A 22,220-nucleotide genomic window follows, 5' to 3' on the forward strand; every position below is an offset into this window, starting at 1 on the left:
TAACTTAAATGTGTACTCTCACTGCAATTTCAAACGAAAGCTCTTCTTGTTATTTCAAGTATACACCATCACTTATGTGTACTCTCACTGCAATTTCAGTAGGAAATTATTAATTCCATGTTTTTTTTCTTCATGTATTTGAAATCTCACTATACGTACATGCTTGTACTGAAGAAAACAGTTTGTGGCCTTACCGTGGCTGATAGGGTAGGGCACTCATCTATTTCGCGGCCGACCCAGGTTCGATTGCGGCCTGGGTCCTTTGCCAATCCTACCCCGTCTCTATATCCCAAAGTGTTTCCTGTCTCTCTCTCCAACTGTTCTGGTACTAATAAAGTCTAAAAGACCAAAAAAAGTCTTTAAAAGAAGAGAATAGTTTGTGTGTTACACCAGTGTCTTAAATGTTAATGCAATATCAGGCATTGGTAATATGACAACTTCCCCTTGTGTGCGTCAAGCTATAAGCTACTCATAAGAAAACAACAACTTTCACTTTTTACCTACTGACCAAAAAACCTGCAAAAACATTCCACAAAACAATGGTGAGGGGGTATTCAGTCAAAAACCAAACAGACCCATCACTGACACTTCACGATTCAGTTTCCTCTTCAGATTCTTCCTGCCGTCTTCAAGTGTTGTGTTACCAAAGTGTTTTTCTGTCCGTTTAACGGTCGACACTCTGTCCTAGCCTGTTAAAGTGCAGTGTCTGCGCTGGGTCTCGGCGAACCCACAGGAAAAACCCGCAGATAGGAGAGCTGCTCCCCCTGGACACGGCTGGACATCTGGGGGTCCATTTTCCACTTTTGCTCTACCAGATAACACGCTTTAGGAACAGTCGCTGAACTTTGATCCTTGACAACAGTTTGACACAGAGCCAACTTGAAAATAGTACTGCGTGTGTAAACTGTCTCATTACCAATGTTATTCGCTTCGCATTACCTGTAACTGTGTGACCAACACAAATTAACAGTCTCATAGCTAGGCTCACTATTTAAGCCTTTCTTATGATGCAATAGCTTCAATGTTTATTTTTGTTTAGGAAGAGGCATCTGTTGCCTTTAATGTTACTCTGCATAATTACAAGTCAAGTCAAGTCAAGTCAGGTGAAATCGGCTTTATGGTCCATTTCTTTACATGCGCTGGTCATACAAATAATTGAAATGACTTACTTTCCCATGCAGACATAGACATAGACTTTACGTAGGTGTGGACATAGACAATTTGACATAGACAGTACACAGACATTACACCTAGAGTATCTATACATAATAGACATACAGACATATGAAGTGCAAGACTGGGCATTCATTCATTATAATGCTATGTAGTGCGTAAAAACTGTGTTATTGTTGAACCTATACGGTAAGGCAGGAATCCTGTCAGACTGGGCGGCATTTTTTTTTTATTATTGTTGCTGTCTCTGAGTGCCCCATGGAAGTGGTTTTCAGCAGTTGAACTGGACCTTCCTTGCTGGACGGGATCCAACCCTAACTGCTTTGCTTTCATCGCTGGGGAGCAGTGTTCTCATTGTTAGTAGCCTGACACCACACACCCCATTGCACTGTACCCAGATCTCAAGAAAGGATGCAGCTGCCTCAAAGTTAATCATAGCCCCCCACCTCTTAACCCCCCCCCCCCCCCCCGTTTTTTTTCTCTCCCAAAACAGGACAAAAACACAACAAATATCATGCCGGATGCCTGGCGCTCAATGGGAAAAAAAATACTGTGTCTACCAGTGCCCCTATAAAACCTTAACAAAGAAAGCCGAAGTGTTATCTCAGGGAAGAAGAAACGATACTGGGATCAAATACAATATGGCCGATAATAAAAAGAGGGCGCATGAGGGAAAACCTGTCTTAAAAATATCTGGCAAGCTCTTTTGTCTTTAGTTCATTGTTCTACAGTGCAGGTTTCACAGCTCGTATAAGAAACCTGGTGATGACAGAAGCCATGTTTATCTGCCTGTGCTGGTAGGTACTCAAAGGCACCCGTGTTAGGGGCCCAGCGGTACCAGAGGTGTTCTCTGGCCATGGCGCAAGTGGCCTGCTCAAGCCCAAGCCTGAAGCTAGCCTGCAGGCATGCATCGCCTGGAGGAGGGCCTCTCAGAACAACAAGTGAATTAATGATGGGAGGAATGTCACTCCAAGAAAGGCCATGGCCACTGGGTAAGAGAACTGGGGAAATGAAATGCTTCCTCCCTTACCTTCTCTTCTCCTGTCTGTCTCTAGCAGCAGATGTTGATGTGTCATGTGCGGGTACTGAATGATTTTTCATTGTTGGAAGAACTGCTTGTGACACTATTACTGTAGGCCTACGTATGTGTGCTGCACTTGCACTTACGGTAGGTTGACTACCTAGCTGCTTCAAGAATTCAGATGTAAATGTTGGACTGAACGTTTACATTTTAGGGATCATGTGGTTTTTTTATAAAGACGATGTTGAAAGTCTGATGAAAGTCTTTCTAATAATCCTGAACGATCTTTAATTTGACCTACTACAAAAAAAAACCAATTGACTTACAAATAAAACCTAACAACAAATAACAGTCGTCACTGAATCCCTGTGACATCATTGACATGAGCCAGCCAGTGAATATTTTTTACACTTCATAAAAAGGACAGACGTTAGTGATTAAAGCTGATTGTCTACTAATACGCTTCATCAGTATTGCTCTTTCCAGCCATGGGCCGAGACGTTAGATTTCATCTTCTCTCATGTCCCCACCACCATCAACTGCAGTTAAGCAACTGTTTGGTTACTCTCGTCTCGTCCTAATTATTCTTGTCCCCTGCAAATTAACAAACTAATTTCCTTCCCTGCGCAATCACTGAAGGCCTTCTAAGTGCCTGTGTCGCCTCAATTCAATTCCAATCACCTCAATTTCCTTGTAAATCATTTTTATAGGCTGCAATAAAGAATAGCTGCTTGAAAACAGGACCTGAGGCGCTCTCTTTACTCCTGCAAGATGAGGAGGGAGTGTCGAGTGTTGCTCTGGCCATTCCCTAAAATGGCAGCAGACATGATTGTTGCTTTAATTGAACTTTGGTATGGAAGCCAGTGGTCGTGCTGTTTTCTATATTATGTAGGCCCAGGGAAGCGAACAGGGGGGGACAAAGGGGTCAATTGTCCCGGGCCCAGGAAGAAAGGGGGAACAGATTGGGTCCTAATTACATTATATATATTGGGAGGGGGGGCCTTTTAGTTGATTTTGTCCCGGGCGTGGAAAATGCTGTCAGCGGCCCTGTGTAGGCCTATTCATGTTTGTGCATCTTGTACTCAGTTCTGTTATGGTTAAGAAAGAGCAATACAGATTGAAAACAGAATCACAATTTTACTTTTCATTAGGGGTGATAGTGATTATGTAAAGAAAGTAGTATTATATTCACTACTGTTTTCCCAGCCATAAGTCACACGAGCCAAGAATAGACTACAACCTAAGCCTACAAACATTAAGATAGACTTTTACCATTGTCAACATTGCTTCAGCATCCATACTTGTCTATGCTGCAGTACAGTATATATTATTGCAGATGTACATTTCATGTTTATCAAACTGGATTGCATGGATACAGTCCTATATTTAGTGTCAACCATGCCCTGGATGCCCTCAAATGTTGATCGCTCACAACACAAGGAGTGATTGTTAGACCTGCATGGAGGCTCCATGTGAAAATCTGCCCCCCCCAAAAACGAGGTTTTGATCCCCTTAACCCCATAATATAGCCATGGCCCTAATCCATTCAAAGGTAAACCACTAAACATGTCTAATTGTTAATCTGCATCTGTTCATGGTGAAATGACCAGATTAGGATGTTTTGAGGTGGGGTAACATTCAGGGTTTTGAGTTGGGGGGTTGGGGTGTTGGGGGGGTCATTTAGGGTTGTCAACAAAGCCAGCTCGCTATAATGACGCCGAGTGAGTACACCATTTAATCCCATATCACCAACAAAGACATAAGCACTACTAAGACTTAAGAGGGATTTACGTCTTTCCAAACTATTTTCCTTTTTCACAGCTATAGTGTATTCTTAGGACAGGGCCGCCATTAAGAGGGAATGCTGCATTAGTGAAGGACTTAATGAGAGACTAAACTGTTTTCATAAGATTACTGTGCGTTTTTGCTCAAAGAGTCTTAATAGCTTTTTAATCACCATTAGGTTTTAATAAAGAGTTTTAATACTTGTGTTGAAAAAAGCAAGGATGCTTGCCTTTTTTGGCAGTCTGATCTAAAAAAAAAAAAAATCATGTCAGCATTGAGAGCCCTAGAACAGATTTTACATCCAGTCAGTTGTAAGTACACACATTTTGTGTGTGTAAATTCACCGGCTAGAAAATGTATTTTCCACAGCCATTAGCTCTGAGATTTTGAAAAGTGCTTTGCAAAAGGGACACAAAAACGGAAGCACACAGTCCTTTGTCGACTGTAACTAAAACCCTTTCTCCCTCTTTCTCTCCCCGCAGACCGTGAACCTCAGTCCATCAAGCGCACATCTCCCTGGTGACCATTTGAAATAATTACAATAGCTACTTGAGTGAGAATCTCTAAGACATGCAAAGGACTTGCGTTGGAGATTATGCCCCCCCACTCCCCTCCCAGCCTGGAGCAAGATGGCTCGTCCTATTTAACTGCTTTCTGCAACTAATTGTCTGTCCTTAGCATTAGCCTAATGGTATTTAAAGTCTTATTATTTGGCATTTCTGAAGGCCATTTAGCCCAGCAAGCTTAAGCAGTGTCGGGCTGGGGCTATGCAACACTGAACAAGATCCTTGTGTGTATCAAGTGTCCTTTATTAATCCCCGGCTCTAATCGCATAAGATGTCCTCTCGTCTCTCAATTGTTCTCCAGTCTGAGTCTTCTCCTCCTCCAGCATGACAAACAGAGCATGTGCTGCTGCCCCACTTCTCACTCTGCTGAGTTCCTTCAGCTTCTTCCTTCAGCACAAGAGCAAAGCAAAGCTCTGAAAATTAGGACAAAATATTAACAAAACAATAGACAGAACATTAAGTAGGCCTATATAGCAGGTGGTTTCACGTAATAGAATGTCCTGCTCCATGTAGGCCTAACTAGTAGCATAGATACAAAGATGATAAATGAGTTTTATGTGGCGTTTTCAGGGCTACCAAACAGGGCTACCAAAGAGAATATGTAAACATTATAAGTTGCTGTTATGTGTAAGTGTCAAATAATTACTTACAGCAAGATGACCCTCTCCAGAACAATGCTATTTTTGCAACAAGATGGCTAGAACTTTTGTACGATTGAATTAGATGCAGTGTACAGTGATAGTCTTACTGAGAGGTAAGTGCAAAGTCTGCAAAGACTGACAGCGCAAATAAAAACATTTAGCCATGGAAAAATTGAGTGCATGCACTTCGAAATTATCATTTTCTTTTCTGATTTGTACTAGGACAGTGGGGCCAATCACAGCATGGCCAATCAAGGTGTGGATGGAGGACCACCAGATCAACCTTGTCATAGCATTACTCTACTCTACTCTACTCTACTAGCCCAATCTTCAGGCCTGAACCTCATTGAAAACCTCTGGAATGTAATCAAGAGGAAGATGGATGGTCACAACCCATCAGCCCAAGCTCATCAAATTTTTGATCCAGGTCTGGAATTAAGTCATCCAAGAACAACGTGAAAGATTGGTGGAAAGCATACCAAAACGCAAGGAAGCTATGATTAAATGTACACATAATTTAAAGATTTAATAGTTTAAAGATTTGTTGTTCTTTTGCTACCACATCAGATTTATTTCATCAGCACACTTTTCTTTTCTTTTTTTTCTTTCTTTTTTTTTTTTTACTAACGGGCCATTTTTAAACCTTCTATATTCCCTTGATAAATAAGTCCTGTTTACAAGGCCACGGCAGGAGCGTCCTTTGCGTCCCTGAAAATACCTTGCTGCATCCATCAAACAAGATTTCCTTTGCCACGCTTTAGATAGACAAGTCACTGACTCCTGCAATGTTCTTAAGAAAAATCCATACCTGTTCTGGGGAGGAAGGAAACCTGATAAAATCTTCATTGACAACCAAATGACATTGTGTGTCCCTTGATAAGAGATTACATCTTAACCGATCTAATCTCTGGTGATTCCTGATTGTTAATGGTCGGCAAATGGGACAAAATGTCAGGGGCACTGTTAAGGAGAACTAATAAATCCAGTTTCTGGCAGGCATTCAAGAGGGAGCGGGGCTTGTGGAAAATGGCTCTTGTGGATTCTGCCTGTTCCACCTTCTCTAAATAACAGCAACATTACGCCACTATGTTGTACAATATGTGAAGTTATATAGTTATTATACATGCCATAGTGCTCTGTGTGTGTGTGTGTGTGTGTGTGTGTGTGTGTGTGTGTGTGTGTGTGTGTGTGTGTGTGTGTGTGTGTGTGTGTGTGTGTGTGTGTGTGTGTGTGTGTGTGTCCGTGCGTGCGTGCGTGCGTGCGTGCGTGCGTGCGAGTGTGAAGTTGTCCTGCCCACTTATCCTCTTCGTTTTCCCTCTTACATTGTCTCCTCTTAACAGGGTGACAATACATATTCTCCAATGTATGTATGTACATATATGCTCATATGCTGGGATGTGTACTATGTTTTGGGCCCCATTTCCCACCTATTTCCTTCAGGATTAATGCAGTTTCCACTTCTCTGTTGCTATTAGAAATGGGTTTGTGAGGAAATAATTGTCACGGTGGTGAACTCATTTAGTCTGTTTTGAGGGACATTGTTTTGCCATGTTGTGCTGTAAAGACAAAATGCTCTCTGTTGCAGTAATTGCAACAAAACACACATCCTTATACAGGCCCTTATCCAGTTTTTATAAGCTTTTTGAATTCCCCTGTAACAGCAAAAGCTCTTTATCAACCCACCTCATTTTTGTACCAAGTCATTATCATTGTACAAACGTAGATGTATTTCTGGGAAAGGGAGAAATGACAAAAAGTAAAAAAAAAAGAAAAAAAAAAAGAATCGTCTGTTAAAGTAAATAATTGAATAAACTCTATTTGGTCAGTTGAGTTGGCAAACTCTGCCTCTATTATGCTTTTCAGCAGCACAGTTTCAGAAATAGTTTGATGTCTGCATCCCACAACATCACCACATCAGGCTCATCTTGTTGCTCTGGAGAGCCCTTGAGGACGTTATTAGCTGGGTGCTCTCCTTGCCATTCTCCAGCATGAGGCAGATGGGTAATTACCCAACTAATAGTCTGATTGAGAGAAATCAGATGCAGTGGCTCACCCAATTAGATGATACATTAGCTTTCTTTCTTTGCAGGCAGCTAATGTGTGAAGCAAAGTGGGATTTCTAAGGGTCATACTCTCACGCGGGCAGGCTCCCAGAGCTGCCGTAGATTACTATGCTCCTTTCATTTTTTTTTCTAATGGACTAAAAAAAAGGAGTGAAGTCTTCTTCACCCACCCACCCCACTCCCTTCCCTCCAAAAAAAAGCTCACTGAATGTTAATCAGGTAGTGCCCCCAACCCCTTGCATCGCCCCCGACCCCCACCCACCCCACCCTCCCCACACCCCCTCCAACAAAAGACTGGAGGAGGCGAAGAAGGACAGTCTGATGTGTCAACCTACAACATCAATTAGGGACAACAGCACACAGCACAATACGTGGGGAGTGATGAGGAGCAATATAATTGCGCGGTCTGTATTATTTTTGTGTTGTTGTTAGAGAAGTAGGGCTTCTCAAGTTTACCCCCCACCCCCCACCACCCTCTTGTGCGCTTACAGACAATGTGTGCTTAAGTCTGAGAGCTGCCTGAAAGGTGTACCTGATGCAGACCATATGCCGCTCATCCGTCTACTATGTGCATGTTCATTTTGCTATGAAGACACGCAAAACTGTATTTCTACAGAAACCGTTGTTAATACCTGCCTGCAAATGTCATTATTTTGTGTTATGTGCTGAAGCATTTGCAGACACAGTATGCCATGCTGTGGAGTAAATCACCTGCGTGTACAAGTATATTCCTTCAAAAAAGAGGTATCAAATGATAGGAGCTGGCACTGTCAGTGGGTTATGCTTGGAGAAGAATCGGCATATCTTCATCTTTGTTTTGAGCTTGTCTCTGGGTGTACCCGTGTTGTTGAGCCGTAGCCAAAACACATTAGCGCACATCTGTGCTCTCTGGACCGGCAGTGGGTCCAGTTTGTATGTGCCATATTCTGAAGAGCTCTCAGTGCTGCCATTGTTCACTTTCTGTCTGTGACTATCTGCTCTTTCGTCCCCTTTTGTGCAACGTTCTTTTCTCACTCATGCTGAATGAACATATCTGGACAGCAACACTGTGTTGATGGTGAGTGACAACCTTACAGATAGATAGATAGATAGATAGATAGATAGATAGATAGATAGATAGATAGATAGATAGATAGATAGATAGATAGATAGATAGATAGATAGATAGATAGATAGATAGATACATACATACATACATACATACATACATACATACATACATACATACATACATACATACATACATACATACATACATACATACATACATACATACATACATACATACATACATACATACATACATACATACATACATGAAAAGCGGGATCTTCTCCATGGTCCGCCATTTTGAATTTCCAGAAATAGGCATTTTTAGCTGCAAAACTTACTGTATTTTGGTCATACTAGTAAATATTGGCGTATTATTTATTAATATTTATGAAACGATCATATTTGGCAATAGCCAACAGTTTCAATGAGCAGCAGAGTTGCAATACCTACTCTTGCCTCAATCTAACACAGTTCACCTTTAACCATTTGGTCATGGCCTCCCCAATGGCACATTTGTGTTGAATCATAGCATAGCAATAATTGACAGAGCTACTCTATTCATTCACCTCATCCCATCAAAATATGAACAATGTTGTATGAAATCCCATTATATAATGTTATTTTAAAACTAAACAATACCATCAACATGAGTTAACTGTGTTAAATACGGCCAATATTTAAATCCATGAGATTTATATCTAATTTTGTTTAGTGTGGGAGATGTTTTAAGGCTCGGATAGAAAAATCTGTGCATGTGATGTACTGTTCTTGTGTGTAAGTCTTGCTGGAGACTTCTTGTGATCGTGCAACTGTCCACACGGTGGACTGATCATCCAAGTGCTTCATGGTGTCCACGAGGACCACTGCACTCGAGAAGCTGAGATAGTTGGATTACCGTATTGGGCAAGAACGCTGGCCGTGGTGCTGAAGTACTGCCACAGACGAGAAATGTGCGGTTATGTGCGAGGTCTGAGCAGGCCGATGATGGTCAGAGCCATAGAGTAAGTCAGAGTAAGGTGTCTGACTGGAGACAGGTGAGCAGAGACTAAGGGCATTTCTCAAAACCTAGTGCGCACACTTCCAAGTGTATCAGCCTAATTTGTATCGCCCAGTGTTTGGATACTCAGTGATTGGAGCAGAAGTCTGGCAAAAATCAATAGTTTAAGTCAAACAATCTATGTAATGTTCTTTTGTGTCCATCAAAAACGACCCTCACGAACAGAACTGGACATTGACATATTATTACTGTATCACACAACACACAGGAACTACCTTGAACACCCACCATGGCTTCATCTTTGGTGAAACGTGCGCTATACGTACTTCCTGCACAGTCATTTGACATGAACAGTCATGTTACACGAAAGGTAAAACCAAAGGTGTTTTTGTGGACAAAAAGAACATTTTGTAAAAGTAAAAACGGGCACTACTTACCCCACTCTCCCCTAGTGATTCTGGCTGTCTATAGATTATTCTTAGCGCTCCACTTCCTCTTCCGCATGTCCCTGAGTTACACTCCCTTTAATCAGAATACAGTCAACGGACAAATGACCAGGTGTTTGGAAGATGATGGAAACGAGGGAGGCGGTGGTCGAATTGGATTTTTTTTTGGCGGGGGGTGGTGGTGCAGGGGTGAGAGTGGCGAGTCCCCCAAAGACAAAGTTATTATGCGACAAAGTACACTGAAGGTGTTATGATCTCCCCAGTGGCCTTCATGAAAATGAGTTGCTACAACGGCCTCACCGAAAGGACTCACTTGAACATTGTTACCAAACAATGGTCCCGAGTGGCTCCTCCTCACCATCAAAATGTCAACATTCACTCTTGGAAACATATGTGTGTTTTATCCGCAATTGGAGTGCCACATAAAGAATAATTATTCATGTGTCTGTCTGCTAGATAGCAGACACCACAGCTGAAGGGACTTCATTCTTCCCTCACTCGCACTCATTATACAACACAAAAGCTCTGTTACAGATATAATAGCAGGCTGTTATTATTTTTTTTCTTTAAAGAGGAGACAGTAACTGTTTTTTGTGTGTTGTCTGAGACATACTTATTTTACATTTTTATTAATATTTGCTCCTCTTTAGCCGATGCATGCCCTATCATTCAATATTTACCATAATGGTGAGGAGGAGAAAGCGAGGAGGAGAAAAGAAAAGTTTGTCAAAAGAAAATGGAGTTTCTTTTGATGTGTGGGAAGTAATTACACCACGCCGTGGCTGTATTGTATGCCGAAGATGATTATGGGTAACTCCCACGCGTTCTTGATGTGTCTTCGCCTCAATATTAGAGTGTGCTCGTTGAGGACGAGGAGATGAAAAGAGACCGTAATTGCCTTAGTCAAAAGGTCTCGGTCTTGACCTGCCAGCCCCGTTTCCATGGGGGAATCGTACACGTGCACTGTGAAGTGAGCCTTGGAGCCCCAGTGCCAAATCCATGATGGTGAGTGTGTGTGTGTGTGTGTGTGTGTGTGTGTGTGTGTGTGTGTGTGTGTGTGTGTGTGTGTGTGTGTGTGTGCGTGTGTGCGTGTGTGCGTGTGTGCGTGTGTGTGTGTGTGTGTGTGTGTGCGTGCCTGCCTGCGTGCGTATGTGAGTGTGCTTGCCTGTGTGTGTGTGTGTTTCATGCTTCCACAGTTGTCTCTGTCGTCTGTTTCGCTAAAACTACCTGGGGTCAGTCTTCTCGTGTGCAGACCTTGCTTCAACGCAGGCAGGAAATCAATACCGCTATTGCTCCCTTTGGCAAAATGTGGCAGGGAAGCTCATTGTCCATGAATCAGGCCCAGGCATTGTACAAGCCTGCTCCTAAGTGCCAGCTTTACTGCTATTGATTTTTGTATTTATTCCTTCGCAATGAGTAAACCTCCAACTGGCGCGCGGGCCGTAACCAGACATTTTCAAATACCGAGGTCAAATACTGCACACTGTGTACTCTGTACCGTACATTTAGAATGCTTCAAGCACTTTAAGTTTGTTTTTTTATTAATCACTGCCTTGAGGATAAATGGGGGATACAGACTGAATTCATCATTGTTGATCATATATCAATTGTCATCGTAGATACATTTTACATTACTGGAAAAAAAAATACAGAGGACACGACCTCTGTGTCCTCAATGGTAGTTACGGCCATGGCTGGCGCGCTCGACTAAGGCAGTACAGGCACCTTGCCTTTCCGTATCCTTGTAGGCAATTCACTCTGAGGAATGCTCCAGTCCAAACACAATGATGGTTATCGACGCTGTCATGATATTAGTTACCACTTCCACTGCCACTGGCGAGTGCCTACATATGTTTTTGTGTGTAACGTCTTTTTTTTCCTCCACCGAGCACTTTTCACTGCCTGTTCACACACACATGTAATGCTCACCGGCACTGTTGCCTACCTAGCTGAGACTGATCTAATCTTCTGTTCCTTTGAGGAGTACAATCACATACTGCACATTTTTTTATCTTTTCACTATGATGTCACAAATATATTTAACACAGAAAGTTCTTTAGGAGCTGTAGATTGTTTGAGTAAAATTGTTGCACTGGGGACAAAATCCTTACTTCTGATGACTGCTAATGGTGCAGGAGTGTGCCAAGAGGAAAAGTGATGAGAGGAGACAAGGTGTGGAAGCGCTGTTGTTTTTGTAGAGGCACAATTAACCTTATGGGTTGTCACACAATGTGTCAAACTGTCTCCATTTCAGCTGTCTGTGGTGACAGAGATCCTGTCAGGTTGACTGATGTCATGTTCAACATCTCAATGGTCTTTGTTCGGTATCAAAACAGGTGCATTGACAACAACAAAAAACAAGATGTTTACATGGAACAAGTTCAGAGGTGGTGATATTCATCATGAGAGAATTGCATTTTTTGTTAACAATTTTGTCGATAGTTGTCAAAAATGTATTAGGATAGAAAGTATGAAGGTGTTTGTACAAACCCCAACTCCGATGAAGTTGGGACGTTTGGTAAACAGTGAATAAAATCAAAATGCTATCATTTTCAAAACATTCAATCTATTCATTAGATGGAGAATAGTGAAAAGACAACATATTAAGTGTTAAAACTGAGAAAAAATATTGTTTTGGGGGACATATGTACTCATTTCTAATTTGATAAATCCAACACGTCTCAAAAGAGTTGGGACGGGGACAATAAATGGCAGCAAATGTCGAGGAAGACTAAAAACAAAACAAAAGACAACACTTAACAGTTAAATACATTAACCGATGAGATGATTTAATATAAAAAACAGTGTTAATTCCTATCTTGGACATGATTTCACCAGCTTAAATGGTGGGTGTATTCCTTGTCATGTTTTGCAATGTTTTCCTTTCTGTAGTGCTTACAGTGTGACAGGTCTTGACCAAAAACCCACCATTTTATCACCTGCTGGTCCTTATGATGGAGCCAAACTGTTAAAACATAGTAGAGAATGCAATTTGACCTTACTATGTGACAGTAATCGAAGATCTCCCTTCAAAATATAATGCATGAGTGGCTTTTCATGCTGTTTAAAACCCATTTATACCATTCAGCACTGTATTTAACTCTACAGATGAGTGAGAACATCTTAACCAATGCACTACTGCACCCGCATGCCATCATGGAGGCTGACTTTTGAAGCTAGCACTAACACAAGTTGGATGGTCCATTTTTACTGTTGCACAGGATGTGCAATGCTCTATTATTGTCAAAAAGAATGGACTTCTACAACTTCTGCTGACTTCTGTAAGCAAAGGACAGTTTCCCATGTCTTCTGGGTCTATTTCAAGTGAGCTCAGGTGCTTAGGAGAATGTTACACCCCTGTATCATTTTCATGCATTAAGCATTCTTAATATGGTAACTTTGCAATAGCTCTAGCACTCCAGGAATTAGAGTGAGACTACAGCCAATATATATTTCATGATGTCATGAACCTATACAATGATTTTATTAACAAAAATATGTCTTATATACACTCAATCGTGGTAAATCAAAGGGAATTCAAAAATGTATGTAATAACTATGGTAATTATTCCCTTTGCATCTTTAATTCTGAGTGACTCAGCCTCTCTGTGATGATCTTATACCTGGACACCTATATTGTCCGTCAGTACAATTCATTTTGAAATGTTCTTCTTTGTTGTTTTATCTTATTTGGATGTTTACTAAATTTCACTGATCCCCGTCCCAACTCTTTTGAGACGTGTTGGATTTATCAAATTAGAAATGAGTACATATGTCCCCCAAAACAATATTTTTTTCTCGGTTTTAACACTTAATATGTTGTCTTTTCACTATTCTCCATCTAATGAATAGATTGAATGTTTTGAAAATGATAGCATTTTGATTTTATTCACTGTTTACCAAACGTCCCAACTTCATCGGAGTTGGGGTTTGTAGTTTGTAAAAATGCTCTCCTCACACTGTGTGTAGTTTGTAGAAATGTTCTCCACACTGTGTGCTGGGAAAAAACCCCTCAAAAAGTCAATGCTTGGTTTTTTATATAGTCAGTTCAAGACATCACAATAGGTGGACTTTGAATAATAGTGGCAACATTTCCATTACATTTCTCCAAATAAGAGCAGGACAATATTTTTAAGTCATCAACTGATTGCGTGCGTGCGTGCGTGCGTACGTGCGTGCGTGTGTTTCTCACACAGTGTGTTCTCAGTTTTCATAACAGTTTCATGACGTGCAGCAAATGGTAACGGCGTTTATCAGCATTTACATTAATGTGCAATGAAATCCACAAGTCGTGTGATAATGAAGTGGCGGAGCTGTGTAATTACGTTGCATATTTACAGAGGGACGGCCTAATTAATGGAGTTACACTCTGTCCTTTTGTGCTTCTCCCATTATGAAATGTTATTATATTCATTCTTTTACCGTCTTGTGATTTACTCATTAATGTGATGTTGGAATTAATCAACGGCCTCAGCTGAGGTTTAAAAAGACACCCATTGCAGAAGCCTCCACAACCACCCCCCCTCCCTGCTTATTAGCTGTGTCTGTGGCAGAGGTGTTGTGAAAGTGAAAAGTGAAAGCCCAACTGGGAAACTCCAACTCTCATTGTCGTTGTGACGCGCAACACTCCACAGCACGCAAGTGCACACTGCACACAAAGAAATTGCATTTATCCCTCACCCGTGCGAAGGGACAGCCCCCAAGGGCACCCCAAGGGAGCAGTGCAGCGGGACGGTACCATGCTCAGGGTAACTGGGTCATAGAGGAGGATAGGTGTAGTTGTAGCATCTTGTGTCTGCAGTTGTTACTCTTTGCCTCTTTCCAACACATTTGAAGGGAAATCAAGGATTATATAAAGTTTTTTAAAATGTTAAGAGGACTTAAAAGGATTACCTTCCTATCCTTTTAGAAAAAAAAATATGTTGAATAAGGCCCACATGCCCATGTGCCCATGCCCACACCAATGGCATTCATGATATTGTGACTATAATGTTGCCTACATACTTTTCTCCTAATTTGGACTGTGTACGTAAGGTCTATAGGAACAATACGCTATTGCTCTCTGCTCAGTCATCAAACAATATGGTGAATTCAGGTAAATTGGGCCACTTTGGGCCATTCGCTTATCTGCAAAAAAAATCTACCTGAATTCAGCCCTATAGGTTTCCATGGAAATGTAGATTTCTTTTCTCGTTGGCTTTACTGTATCAGAATTAATACACTACACCAGACCTCCTAGATGCCAACATCTAATCATGACTTTAAAAGCAGGGCAGAGGGCCGCCTGCTGTTCACTGTCTACCTACAGTACATAACTTATTTCAATCAATACATGTGGTCCATTATGATTAGAGGGGGAAAGCCCTGTTGTTTGGGGTCTTTGTTTCTGATAAGGGATCTTGTGAAGTGCCTGTGTACCTGGTCGACCAGTATCAAACAGATCATCTCAACTGCGAATGAAAAGATCCAACATCCCCCGGGCAGGAGCACAACATTGGCACCTCGCATTCACACTCCGCACCCTCAGGTTAACATCAGAGAGAATAATTGCTCAACTAATAGACATTTCCTGATTCAACAGAACAGAATACATCCCGCTAAAACACAAAGCTTGTACCGTACACGCAAGCATGCCTGCACACACACATGAACACGTGCACGCACACACACACGCACATGCACACAAACATGCGCGCACATACAAACACACGCAGTCACGCACACAACCACACGCACACCCACCCACCCACCCACCCACCCACACACACACACACACACACACACACACACACACACACCATACACACACTCAAGAGAGACAGGCATTCTCTTCAAACAGACTGCGTACACAGTTGCTCATATTTAGCCATGCAAACTCGGAAGCCTTTTGTCAAAAAATAACTTACAGCTAGAAAATAATTGGTCTCAAAGGGCATAGGCAAGCTTGCATAGCAGGTACAATCCCCTCTTTGTGATTGAGTGAGCCCAATATGCTCTCTTATGGCTGTGGTGACCTGCGTTCAGGCACTTAGGTGCCAAGAAACCATGCGTTGTGTTCAGGGCTGCACTGGGGGGAAATAGCGCCCGGGCACTTTCGGCTTGAAGGGGCCACTCATAGTATTATTAGTGGCACAGAACTGACTCACGGGTGGGCCCCGCACCCTTGTGGGCCCCTATTTTCAGAAATGTTTTTAAAAAAATGTTTTTTTGACATTTCTGAAAATATGCGGGGCCCACCGGAAAATGCCCGCTATGCCAGATGGCCAGTCCAGTCCAGAGCTGGTTGTGTTTACAGAAGCACCACATGGTCCAAGGGAGAGAGACACACACTGACATGTTCATTACCTCCAAAGCGTATGTATCTCCTTCAGAAGGAAAGGGAGCTTTTCTTGGCCGGCGCCTGGCATGGACAATTCACCAGAGATTTCGAGGGATCTTTTTTGACAAAAAGTACTTCTGTCTGATGTGAGAGGCATTGTTTCCAAGAGCAGACGTTTGTGTTTGTGTGTGTGTGTGTGTGTGTGTGTGTGTGTGTGTGTGTGTGTGTGTGTGTGTGTGTGTGTGTGTGTGTGTGTGTGTGTGTGTGTCTGTGTGTGCGCGCGCGCGCACGTGCGTGCGTGCGTGCGTGCGTGCATGAGTGCGTACGTGTGTGTGCCTGCGTGCGTGTGCGTGCATGTGTGCATGTGTGCATGTGCATGTGTGTGTTTGTTTACAGGGTTTAAGATATGTGGTTGTGATTACTCATTTTCACATTTCAATATCATCAACTCACTAACTTTGTATATTCGTATTTGGAAAAAACAGCGAGACAGTGAAAAGCAGAGTTAGATTTTCTTCAGAGTAGGGAGGGAATAAACATCACCTTTCTCCATCATTACCTCCGCCAAGGAGGTAATGTTTTCTCTTAAATTTCCTTTGGTTTTGAAGCAGTCTCCAGTGCATCGTCATCAGTGCCTCGGTGTGATGATGGACGACTGACTGACTACCTTTGGCCGTCCGCTTCCACGTGGTGGTCTCTGCCCGAGGGTTGCAATGAATGGTCCTCCACTGGGTCATTGTCTATGCAAATTGATGGCAAACTCTCTTGAGGTGTTTACCTCACCAGCTAAAGACTCTCTCAGCCACCACTACTACTCGGGTATGGTGAAAGGTGTGTGTGCGCGTGTGTGTGTGTGTGTGTGTGTGTGTATGTGTGTGTGTGTGCGCGTGCGTGCATGCGTGCATGCGTGCGTGTGTGTGTCTGTGTTTCTGTGCGTGCGTGTGTGTGTGTGTCTGTGCGTGCATGCATGCGTATGCATGTGCGTATGCGTTCGTGTGCGTGTGTGTACATGTGTGCGTGTGTGTGCGTTTGCATGGGCGTGCATGTGTGTGTGTGTGTGTAGGATGGGTGGGGGACTATAACAGATGGAAGTGGCTGATGCAGGCTCTTGAGTGACAGCCACAGGGGAAGGGAAGCCCTGGCTGGCTGTGGGGTCCTTAGGAGCTCAGCCAAGAGAAGAGAAGAGGATAGAAGAGAAGAGAGGAGGAGAGAAGAGAAGAGGAGAGAAGAGAAGAGGAGAGGAGAGAAGAGCATCTTCCCAGGTCCGCCCCGCACCTCCATGCCATTGTATTGGAGAGTGTCTTGTAGTCAGACACCCCCCCACCCCCCCATGCTCTCTCTCTCTCTCTCTCTCTCTCTCTCTCTCTCTCTCTCTCTCTCTCTCTCTCTCTCTCTCTCTCTCTCTCTCTCTCTCAAACACACACACACACACACACACACACACACACACACACACACACACACACACACACACACACCACCGCCACCACACACACACACACCGCCACCACCAACCCTTTCCTCGTTCCTCGTTCCTTGTCCATTGTGCCTGCCCACCCCCTCACCTTCCAGACGGACCCCATTCATCTTCTCCATGCCTGCCCCCTGAAAGCTTCCCATAAGACAGGGCCCATTCTCCACATCCCCCCTCCACCCCAACCCGACCCCCCCACCATTTGCTTATCTGAGTGCCTCCCTGTGTTTACCAGGAGTGGCACACAAGTGGCTGAGGGGGTGGGGGAAGGGTGGGGGAAGGGAGGGAGGTAGAGTTGAGTTGGATGGAGGAGATTTTTTCGGGAGAAAATGAACCTGATAACAAGGAGAGTGAGGAGGAGGAGGAGGAGGAGGAGGAGAAGGAGGATGGGGTGGAGGAGGATGGAGAGAGGGATGGAGGGAGAGAGGGAGGGAGGGGGATGGGGAAGAGAGAAGAGAAAAGAGCCAGAACAAAACTGGCTACAATGAGCTCATAAGTAGCCTAGCCGCCGCATACTTCACATATGCAGGTACTCTGTATACAGAGGCTGTCCATCTTAGCGTTGTCGAGGCTCTGTTGATTTCATAATGCCCCTCGTTTCCTTTCTTCTGGAGAGGACTCTGTTGTCATCCCCATTATTCTCTCTCCCTGAGGGCTTTCTCGCATCCTCGCTCGTCAGCGTGCTTTTTGGAGTGCTGTTTATGAATACATTTCAAGCCCAGATCTTAATAGACTGAATTGATTATGTGTGTGTCACACCATTATCCCCCCCACACCTCTGCTTTGTAATTTCTTGTCATGTCTTTTTTTTGTCCTCCTTTTTTCTTTTTAGAATATATTAAGACATTTCCTGCCACGTCTCTGTTTAAGGCGACAAGGATTGCTGACCTGAGTGAAGCCTTTTCATGAAGTATCTCTTGGATAATGCTTTATTAGATTTGATGCAGATTTTCTTTTTTTCTGTTTCCTTGGGCTATTTCCCAGAGTAGTCACACTAGCAATGTTGCATTGTACCAAGGGCATTTTATTTTACCCTGCTTGACCTCTCAAAAATGCACCCCCACCAACCCCACCCCCCTCATTTATGTAATCTCAGTATTAGAAGGGAACAGAATCTTAAAATGGAAATACATTGAACTTGAGTGCATTTCACAGCGAGCCACTATTGTTTCAGTCTGCCCTCTCTCTTCCACCGCCTATGGCCTGTGTCGACATTAATTACCTGTGTGGGAGAGAAATCCTAGGCAGGGTGTTATGGGGTTATGTCCAAGCATGGATTTGAAAAAAAAAGGTCTTTCGCCGTTAAATTAGCAGCCGGGAAAAAATTACAATTTTAACTGTTTGCAGTACAGTTTTTCATTTCCACATTTTTTAATGGAAAGTAAGTATTTGCCTGATCACATGGTGTGAAATTCATGTGATTACACCTACACACATAAAGTAAAGGCCTAAAGCTCTGGGAGAAATGATCGGATGATCACTCCACAGTTTGGGGAACGTGTTCACCAGAGTTAAATACAGAGTATATGGGAAAGTATCAGGCATTAGAATCACACCCCAAAGACCAGTAGGCTACCTCCACCCCCACCCCACCCCAAATGCAGGTTGAGCTTGGGGGGGGGAGAGGGTTGGGGGAGGTTGCTGTAAAGTCACGTGTGTCAGTGGCTTTGTGGTGGTGGATGCTATAGCCCTTGGTAGGCTGGGCTGTTGATTTCCCCAATTACAAAGCCAAAAGCAGCCGTCGTAGCAGGCAGCACAGTAGCCTACTGCCAGAGAGCCACAGCACACAGGAGATGGGCTCAGCCAACAGTCACAGTCACAGGCAGGAAGCGGTACAATTTACAATGCTGCACACTGGTAGGAAAAGAGAGAGAGAGAAAAGGGGAAAAGAAAGAAAAATGTGTAGATTCAGATGAAATTCCCTCAAGATGGGCAGTTTAAATATGTTTTAATTGTCTTATTTTTCATTTATCTAATAATAATTTATTTATTTTCATTTGCACATTTATTTTTATTCATATATTTTTTTTCTTCCTCTGCGAGTCTTCTTTGTGAACTTTGCATCAAAGCAGCGAAGAACAATGGAGAGCAGTGGAGAGGCTGACAAAGCCAAGAATGGATGGTATGTGAAGCCATCTGTTTTGGAGGGCGCCCAAATCTTGTGTATGGCTCCATCCATACTTAGATGTCCCACAAACCCCCATTCCAGGAGTGTGCTGCCTGCCTGCTAGGTCCTATTCACTTCACGCCGGCCGCCGACGCCATATACTGCCCATCACTTGGCTGGCTCTTTCCCCTCCTTTTTTTGGTACAATTAAGTAATTTATTCTTTTCTTTGGCCCCCTTTTTAATGAATCCAAGCCACAAACAAGCCCGAGTTTGCTCCTATTCAGAGGCGGTGATTGCATCTGGCGGTAATTGCGACGACGGCTGAAGAGGGGAGTGGAATGGAAGCACATTGTTTTGGGGGTAATAGGTGAGGACCTGCCTCTCTTGACCTGTAATACATTAGTGTCACTGAACATTTGGCAGCCCTCAAATGATTAGCAATGAAGATGAATTGAGCAAAAAAAGGTAGAAATCTGCCTCATCTGAAACACTGGAGCGGCATAAATTTGCATGCTGATCAGTTGTTCTTTTGTCTGCGGTCCTAATTATTATGACACATTATGTCTTCATCATGCAAGATTCAGATCTATCTTGTTCGGAATGTATGTAGGGAAAACCGCTTATTGATTCCACACGGAAGTGGGTTTTTTTTGTGGCCATTGAATTTTTATGTTTGCTATAATTGAAGACAAATTTGATTGCCTTTGACTGCAGATCTCCTGCATGAGTGTAAAATCATTTTTTGTTTCCTCTTGTTGACAAACACACAGGTAACCCTCATTTCCTGTCTGGGAGTATCAGCATTAGGCCGTTTCTTTGTTCATTACCCCCCCTCCACACACACACACACACACACACACACACACACACACACACACACACACACACACACACACACACACACACACACACACACACACACACACACACACACACACACACACACACACACACACACACCCTTTCACATTTTTTTTCCAGCCCTGTGGAAAATGAACATTGTTGGCAGGGATTTCCAAAATTACCACTTCCCAAAGGTGAGCACTCATCTGCTAAAAGAAAGAGACGGAATGAGAGACACAGACACATGCAGAGGGAGAGGGAGAGCGAGAGGAAGAGGGAGATGTAGAAAGAGAGCGTGCACAAATGGAGAAAAAAAATATATTGTCAGTTGTCTTGTCTAAATAATTGTGCATTATGCAGCCATCTGTAAATACTGTGGCTTAATAGAATATTTGGAGATAAGTGTATTTTTTGGCGGCTGGGGGGGAAATGGGGGGGTGGGGATGGGGGGTGTTGGCTATATTGTCACAGATTGCTCCATTTACAAAAGGGGGGAGAATTAATCTGCAGATTAGAGATTATGGCGGGTAGGCGGGCTGGCCGGGAGAGAGAGAGAGAGAGAGAGAGAGAGAGGAGAGAGAGAGAGAGAGAGAGAGAGAGAGAGAGAGAGAGAGAGAGAGAGAGAGAGGGAGAGAGTGGCATCTTTGAGTAAAGAGGGGTCTGGTGTGGGGCCAGACTAAGGCAGCTAAGGCACGTCCCTCTCTGCCCGACGCTGAGAAAGTAGGCTGGAGGATGATGGGAAGTAGGCTGGGGCTGCTGCCCTGTACACAGAAAGGTTGAAGAGTTCACGCCAAGCAAGGAAGAGATGAGAGAGTTCACGCCAAGCAAGGAAGAGATGAGAGAGTTCACGCCAAGCAAGGAAGAGGAGAGAGAGGAGAGGAGAGAGCTTTGACCCGTCTGGGGCTTAGCAGATGCCAGACTTGAGACTCTCACTCCAAACCTTTTCAAACAGAGAGAGAGAGACAGACAGACAGACAGACAGACAGCGAGAGAGACAGACAGTCTGACAGACAGAGAGAGAGAGAGAGAGAGAGAGATACAGACAGGCAGACAGACAGAGAGAGAGAGAGAGAGAGAGAGAGAGAGAGAGAGAGAGAGAGAGAGAGAGAGAGAGAGAGAGAGAGAGAGAGAGAGAGAGAGAGAGAGAGAGAGAGAGAGAGAGAGGAGGGCCTAAGGGAGGAGAATTAGGAAATACTGTATTAGTCCTGAGGTACAAAGTGACTCAAAAATGAATTTGAGAGGGTGAGGGGATGAGGGAAGACATGTGCTGAAGTCCAAAGTCACTCTAAAAATGGTTGATGTCATTATGCTCTTCAACTGACTAGACTGTTTGTACTTTTAACCTTTAAGAGTGTACCGTCACACCGGTGTGACAGGAATGTTCGGGCAGTGAAAGTTCTATAGAATTCTGGGCGTCATTCAATACAATATAGAATTGTAGAATCTTGCATTGTTAAAGAACGCATTATTTTTATAGAATGCTCAAAAACCCACACTCTTAAAGCCTGGCTCAAACTACACGACTATCGCGCCGATTCTCGGCTGAAAACCCCCCTTACGACAATCGCTGGAACGTTACCCCCCAGGACCATCGCAAGCGATTGTCGGGAAAGATTTCCTCGTCATGAGCGACGTTCTAAGACAGAACTTTGGCAGCCGATCGCAAGTCGTAGAAATCAAACAGTGTTTGATATTTGCGACTGGAAATAGAACGTCGGGCATTGTCTCGG

Source organism: Engraulis encrasicolus, chromosome 19 (assembly GCF_034702125.1).
Source record: "Engraulis encrasicolus isolate BLACKSEA-1 chromosome 19, IST_EnEncr_1.0, whole genome shotgun sequence".
NCBI classification, from domain to species: Eukaryota; Metazoa; Chordata; class Actinopteri; order Clupeiformes; family Engraulidae; genus Engraulis; species Engraulis encrasicolus.